The following is an 8,013-nucleotide window of genomic DNA, read 5'->3' as shown; positions in this document are numbered from 1 at the left end:
TGAAAGCACACAGCGTCTCGCGAGATTTGCACGGCGGCGAGAGGGCGGGGGAGGGCAGGTCGGGGGGGGGAAGGTCAGAGGGGGGGCGGGGCCAGCGCTGAGGGGCAGGTACACAGGGGTGGTCAGGGCGGCCATGGGGGGGCGGCAGGTACAGGGAAGGGATGGGGGGGTCACATAGGTCTAGAGGGGTGATTGAGGGGGACAGCAGGCACAAAGTGGGGTGAGATGGGAGCTGTGGAGAGGTCTGGGGGTCAGAGAAGGGCAGCTGGGGGTATTTTCCCCTCAGGGGTGAGGAGGTTGATCTGAAGGTGGGGTGTCCATACACACAGCCCTTACTTCCTCACCCCCTCTCCATTCTCCACCTCCCACAGCCAGGAGTGACCTGGCTTCCAAAGCCACCCTCAGGGAAGGTGCAAGGGGCACCCCAGCACCCCCTCCCCACCCTTTCATCCTTCAGGAACCAGCCCAGCCCCACAGTGCTGATCAAATATGGCCATGGCATGTGAAACAACCCCCAGCTTCCTGTTAACCATTGTCTGCCCTCTCCTGTCTGAGCCCAAGGCTGCCATAACATTTAGGTGTTCAAAAAAGCCCCTGAAAAGATGAAAACGATACAAAATAAAGGCTCATCCTGGAGCAGAACGAGTGATTCCATGGCGGTTTATTTGCCTTCCTCCCAGGAGAAACGCTGCTGGTGTTGGAATCCACTGGGCTTGAAGGGCTGAATCAGCTTTCTGCAAAGCAAACAAGCAGGGAAAAAAAAAAAAAACCCAAAACCAACAACAACAACAAAAAGCGCCAGAGGTTTGTTGGGTAAAAAGGCCTGTCCAAGGGGAGGCAGGCCTGGATTAGCGATGGGAACAGAGGTTCCTAGAGCTCTAACAAGGATTGGCCGGGGCAGGGGCATCCCTCACTCACATCCAGTGATTTATAACCCAACTGGAACCTACCAGTTTGGCAAAAGGGATGATGTGGAGAAGTAGAACCCCACCCCCAAACCCCCTTCTCTCATAGGCAACCAAGGGAAGTTGTGTTATTGAACATCCCCCCCCTCAACCCGTTCAGCTGCTTTTTTGAGATGCTCCGGTTTCAGCTTCTGGTCCTTAAGTCACATTTTCAGCACAACCACTGGCAGGAATTTATGCAGTAAATAAATAAATAATGCTATTTATTGCAGAGAGGGTTTTTTTGTGTGTGTTGGTTGATTTTTTTCTTTAACAGAAAGAAACAATTCTAGAGTAAATATTCCATCAGCTGGTAAAACTCCTCACAGCTATTTAAGGGAGTGTTAATTAGGACCATTTGCTGGTAACATTGTTCAGGGAGGTAGAAGTTTGTGCCTTTCTGTTTGATTTGGGGTGGAGGGAAGAGATTTGGGGAGCCTTTGTACCCAATCAAGGGATCCACTTCCAGTAACCACTTGGCTCTTTTGGACCCTCACCACCACAGCCCTAGAAATGCCCCCAGCTTTAAAGCCAGGAGTTCACCCTCTCAGCCAGGGATCAGACACCAAATTGATGGCACTTCTCCCCACTTTATGTTTTAGGGGGTCACTTTGATCTCATTTCCCCCCTGCTTTTTGGAGGGAGCTTGCTGAGGCTCCTCTCCCTTCCTTTTCCATGTGTTGCCAGAGACCACGTGGCCACCAATCTTTTCATGGAAGTGACCACAAAAAGGCCATGGGGCTGCCATTTCCTCTTGGTGTTTCACCACAGTCAGACACGTCAACGACTCTGCTTTTCTTTCCTCTGGCCAGATCAGATGCCCAGGGAGGTAATAGCCTCCCAGAGAATTTCCTGCAGAGAGAAACATCTCCTCAAAGACTTGGTGGTGGCTTCTGATAACAAACCTGATAAGCTGAAGTTGCACCATCCTCCTCTTGGATCTTGCCTCTCTCCCTGCTCCATATTCCTCTACACTTAGCAAAATGGTTTCTCACTTATGATTTCAGGGATGAAGTGTGTTCCCTTGAAGCACATCAGTGTGTTTTGGGGGAGCTTTGGGAACACAGCCCTCATGGTCTGCTCCTTTCCTTGACTTTCAGTGAGCTGCAAGTGCTCACAAACCCTTTCCTCTTAGCCTTGGCTAGCCACACAGTCACATCCCTTCCCTACAAACTCAACTCTTGTCCTTTCCACCTTCAGCCTCTGAAGAGCAGCTCAGGGGAACCCTTTGAGATGTATTTTCCTTTCCAAGATGCCAAAACAGCAGCTCCCATTGGCCATGGCAATTTGTGTTTCTGTGGTGCAGAGGGGGAGAGGGAATCAATCACTTGCAACTGTATTTCTGGACATGGAAAACTGGGAGTAGATTTTGCTGTCAACAAGGGAAGGAGGTTTAGACAAGTTTGTCAGATAGCCTCAGTAGAAGGAGAGTTAATGGATTGATTTCCCAGTGCAGCCAGAGCCCATAAGCTGGTTTAAGAGCTGGAGATGGGATGGTTATCAGCAACACAGCCAGCCCTCCTACACCATCATCTCTGCCAGATTTCTCCTGGACAGCATCCTGCTCTCCAGGTTTGCTGTCACCCACTGGTAATGCTTCTTATTACATCCCCTCTCATCTCCTTGCATTGCTTCTCTTTGGATGTCAGCAGTATCTTTTCTGTAGTGCCATGAGGTCTAGATAAAGGTATTGACATCATCTAACACATCCATAAAGAGGACAGCTGATAGCAGGCTGCTAGGAGCTGGAGACTTGAGCATCAAATAGCCTGAGCTTTTCAAATGCAAAAGCTGGCAACAGTCACCTCAAATCCCAAAACTTTACAGCCATTGAGAAAAACAAACCAAGCCAATACAGAAAGTGTTCATCAGGTTTTAGCACTGAGGGATGGATGATCTCACCCCTAGGCATCACATCCACCTTTGTCTGCAGAGGCACCAATCACAAGGGAAGACTTTTCCAGACTTGGGGCATTCAAAACATCTCATCCTTTTTGTGGATTTAAGCATTTTAGTAAGGTTAAGGCTCCCAGCATGCAGCCTTTCCCTCACTAGGAACATTACAAAGGGTCTTTCCTTATTTTCATTCAACAGGGAGAAAGTTGGCCTCTCAACTACTCAGAGATAACATGCCCTCACCTGACTCCTTCCTGAGGCCACAGCCTCCACCCTCCCACACAATGGGGTTTATCTCAGAGGTTGTTCCTGCCCCTCCCTCTGTCTACACCTTCAGGTATCCCATTAAGGAGGTTTTGCTACCCAAACCCAGTAGGAAAGCATCCAGGTCTCTCAAACCTCCACACATACAGCATAAGCCAAGGGCAACCTCAGAGCTTTGCCCTGAGCCAAACAGGACAAGGAACACGTGTGGGATCGTGCTTGCTTTCCCCACATGGCACCAGCAAACTGTTCCTCCTTCTGCACATACCTGAAATGATGCCATTTCCCTTTCTGTGCCAGCAAGTCCTTTCTTCTCCTCACTACCAGCTTCCTAGAATACAAGAGGGTATTACTCCTCAGCAGGATTTGCTCCCTGCTTCCCTTCCTCCTGCATAAACCAAGTCTAATAACACCTTACCTTCCAAGGCTTTGCAAAGCCTCAATGAAACCAACTGCTGAGTTTTCAAAAAGGAAGATTAAATCAACATCCTATTGTCAAGCTCCATGCATACTTCTCTAAGTATGTTCAGCCTCTGTCTGTAAATACAAACCAACTCTCATAACAGGGCTTGTCTTAGTAAGGGGAGAAGTCACTTGAAGCTGCAGGAAAAGCCAGATTTAGTTTTCTACACAACCCTGAGTGACCTCTTCACATCCACCTTTGGCACTAAATGTGGGAAAAAATGCGTGGCTGTGTAATGAAAGGCTGTAGAATGAAAGACTCCCCAGATGAGAAGCAGCCAGCACTGTGCTTTGTGCTTGGTTTCATGGATGAAGGAGTATGTTTTCTCTCTAAATGAAGACAGCAGAGGTATCTATTGATGGCTGTAGAACAGTTCCCCACACACACCACAGCAGTGTGAGCCTGGCCTCTGTGACCTAGGGCTGCAAACAGCAACTTCCCACGAGCTGAACAAGTTTCCTAGGCCAAAGGATTGGCTGCAAATCCCAGTAACCTCCAAATGACACAATAATGCAAGAGCTACAAGGATGCTTTGGACTATAAACCCTCAAACCAACCTAAATCCAGCAGTCAGGCTCACACTCCACCCCAAAAGCAAGTTGCTGTGTTTGCACTTGAAGACTCTTTGGGGTTATTCAATACCAGGGAGCAGAGTTTATAGTGATTGGGTCCAAACCCCACCAGGATGTTCTTCCTCCCTGGAAACAGCCATGGAGCAGCAGAGCTGAGAGCTCCAGGCAGGTGCTGACATGTTAGATTTGCTAGTGATCTTTGCCATCAGTGCTTTCCAACCACAGCCAGCTCCCACTCATCCAGCTGGGAGTGAAAGAGCATCCTTTCAAGAGTAAAGGCTTTCCCTGGCATCACACCTCCTGTCATACCTTTGGGTAGGAGGTAAAAACCAGAGGCACACATGGCCAAGATTCTTTTGCTTCTCCCTGTGCCTGTGTTCCAGCCAAGTCACCAGCTCTGGCCTGTGCTCTCCAGAACAAAAGTAGCTGTATCCTGTTTGCTTCAGATCAGAACTCACTGTTGCCTACACAGGTAATTTCCTGCGCTGTGTCCCACTTTCTAAACAAGACAAGCTCTCATTCAGTGAGGCACTTATGCACAGGAACTTACTGCCTTCAGCAAGAGCTAAGCACAAACTCCAAAGCCTTGCTGATTAAGCACAGAGCCTGACAATTCCTTTCCCTCTAGAGCACTTTGCCTTGCAGCAGAGTTCACCAAAATAATCCCTCCCTCCTCCTTGCTTTTCTAGTAAATTCCATCTTGCCCTCCAAACATACATGACACCAGTGTTAGAATGAGAATACACCAAGCACACATCCCTGTCAATGCAGCTACAACAGCAAAAGTGATCTTGCTCTTTCACCCTTATTTTCCCCAACCCAAAAGTGGTGGCACTGCTCTGCCCAACAAATCATAGAATCACAGAATGGTGGGGGATGGAAGGGACCTTTAGAGCTCATCCAGTGCAACCCCCCTGCAGAAGCAGCTCCCACCTAGATCAGGTCACACAGGAACGTGTCCAGGTGGGTCCTGAAGAGCTCCAAGGAAGGAGCCTCCACACCTTCCCTGGGCAGCCTGGGCCAGGGCTCCCTCACCTCACACTGAAACAGTTTGGCCTTATGTTTAAATGGAACTGTTTGTGTTCCAGCTTCATCCCATCACCCCTAGTCCTGTCACTGGATACAACAGAAAAAAAGTGCTGCCCCAACCTCCTGACCCCCACCATTTAGATCTTGGTAACTATGAATGAGATCCCCCCTCAGTCTCCTCTTCTCCAGACTAAACAGCCCTCCATCTCTCTTTAGAGATGGAAAGATGTTCCCCAAACCCCTTAACTCAATCCCCGAGGCCTCATCCTCACCTCTGTCCTCACTTCCAGCCACTCAAACCTGTGCCTCTTTCCTTTGTGTGCTCAGGAAAAACCAAGTCCAATTCAGTTTGGTTCTGTGATTCTTGTAGGGAATCCAACTGGGGACCAGCCAGGGTTTCACCTCTATGCCAAGGACAAAAGGAAGCTCTGTCAGCTTTAGTTAAAGATGCAATGCCAGAAGGCACTGGCAGTGCATACATGGAGGTTCCTTCTGCTCACACTTCTGCTTTGAGGAAAATAATCAGGTCTCTTTTATCCTGGATCTCTACAGTTAACTACAGACTTAGAAATGGTGGGGACATACCCTAAAGAAAAGCTGGAGTTGATGTATTTGAGAGTGAAGAGTCTGTGTGGTCAGGGAGATCCTGAGACAACTCCAGTTTTCAGGGGAATTGAACCATTTGATTACTTTTGAAGTCATGCTATCAAGAATTACCCCCCAGACCCTTATTCTCTTCCTGCCTCCCAGTTTCTAAGCCTGTGAAATCAAGAAGCCACGAGAGGAGCAATGTACCTGATGGTTCTTTGCCATTCCCTCAGCATCATGGCTGCATCAAAAGCCTTTCTGAAGGACTGGTTCTGGCTTAGCTCAAGTCACAGGCTTGATACTACAATCCCTACATGAAAAGGTTATGCAAAGGGTCAGAAGAGGTGATAATAAAGTTCCCTTCCAGCCAAAACAATCTGTAAACCTCCAAGGAAATCCACTATCCTCTGGTAGTGTAACAATATCTGGCTCCATCTCTTCTGTTTGGGAAGTTCAATGGCTATGTTGGCATTGCCTATAACCCAAAGACCACAAGGCTGGAATGCTGGCAACAGAATCTAAGCAGATACATTCAGGAGAGCTTTAAAGCTAATGCTAAAAAGGAAAGCTCCAGAGAAGAAGAAAACCAAAGGCACTTTAACCTGGATTTTCAAGATACTAGAAGTCACTTTGGAGCTTTCCTTTGGATGTAGTAGAAAGCAGTTGTGTAACCCAGCCTGCTCAGCAGGCCCAAAGTGGGAATGACAGAAGCTGCTGCAAGTCAGGACCAAGGTACCTGAGCAGGGCTGTGCCTGGAACAGCAGGAGAGCAGCAGCTTCAGAGAAGGAAGCTCAGGCAATATCTGGCCTGGTTCAATGCATGGTTGTTAACTTGATGCTTTCTGAACACCATCAACAGGATTGGAACCAAAAAGCATGTCTGCCCAGAGTGGCTCATGTTTGAGTGAGTGCTTCAATACTCCAGGCAGAAAGAAGAGCACTAAGAACAGCAAAGAGCCACTTAGAATCATAGAGGCTGGAAGGGACCTTTAGAGATCATTTAGTCCAACCCCCTTGCAGAAGCAGGTCAACCTAGATCAGGTCCTTCCCCTGCCTCTCATCTCACTTCAATGGCTGCAGGCTCACAGGGCTGCAAGTTTTTGCATGAAGCCTTCAAAGTGGCAACAAATTAATCACCAGGCTTCATTTTCTCCCTTTCAAGGAGTTGAAATTTCAAGGGGAGTCCATCCACTCGATGCAAATCATGTTGATAATCACAAGCATCTTTCCCTGTGCTCCTTACAAGCCTTTGGATGATTAATAAGGCAATTTTCAATTAACACTCATTATGTTGCTTGTTTTTTTACCCTAATCAGTAATTTTTCTTCTAGGGAGATAAAGTTATCCCAGGAGGAATTATCCCTCTAGGGACCAAGAGGGAAAGGACCCCAGGGAACTCCCCTAAGGGACCAGGAACACATGGGAGGTCTTTTACTGAAAGCAACAGAGCTGGTTACACAAGTCACATCACCTCAAATGCTCTCCCAGGACTTCTTTTGCCAAGCCTGACTCTTTCCCTGGCTCAGATGAGGAGACATGAGCTTGTTCAGCTCCCAGAGGCCTTAAAGCGTAGTTTTGCCTAGACCTTGTCTGAGGTACCAACCTTGGCAGGGAAATAGACTTTGTAGGTTTAGAATGAACATGTAACAGCAACTGCACAAGCTCTGTATTGGGGCAGAAGCCAAATAGTGCTTAGAAAGAAAGAAACCTTATCTCCTAGTTCGTTTGCAGATGGGAAGTCTCTTAGCCTCCTGTTGAAAGGACAGTAGAGCAAATTCTCTGAAGGATTCTCTTCTCAGTTGATTCCCTTTCAACATTGTTTAAAGAGCTACATAGCTGTTTAAACAAAGCAATGGTACATTTCCATTCCTGCCCCAGCATTGCAACCTGCCTTGATGGTGTGAATGGATTTGCTGGGTCAGCCTTCCCCAGAAAGGGCTGAAATATCCTGAGCCACAAGCCTTCAGGTAGCAGACACACCAATACCTGCAGGGTAACACAGCAACCATGAAGTTGTGCTCCTGAGGATTGCTACAGCCCCTTCTAGTGCTTTACAAACCAGGGCCTGACTCTCCAGGACTCCTGTGGGCTCTCCAAAGACAGCAATGCCATTTCCTCATTCACCCTTCCTCCTCTTCTTCAAGCCAGCAGTTATTTCATAACCCACTCTAGCTGACAGTTATTCTTAAGCAACTGTATGTTCCCAATACAAGTGTCTAGCTAACAAAACCAAGAGGCTTTGTGTAGCATGGCCTGCT

This window comes from Colius striatus, chromosome W (assembly GCF_028858725.1).
Source record: "Colius striatus isolate bColStr4 chromosome W, bColStr4.1.hap1, whole genome shotgun sequence".
Lineage (NCBI taxonomy): Eukaryota > Metazoa > Chordata > Aves > Coliiformes > Coliidae > Colius > Colius striatus.
Note: the sequence above shows the minus strand (reverse complement) of the source record.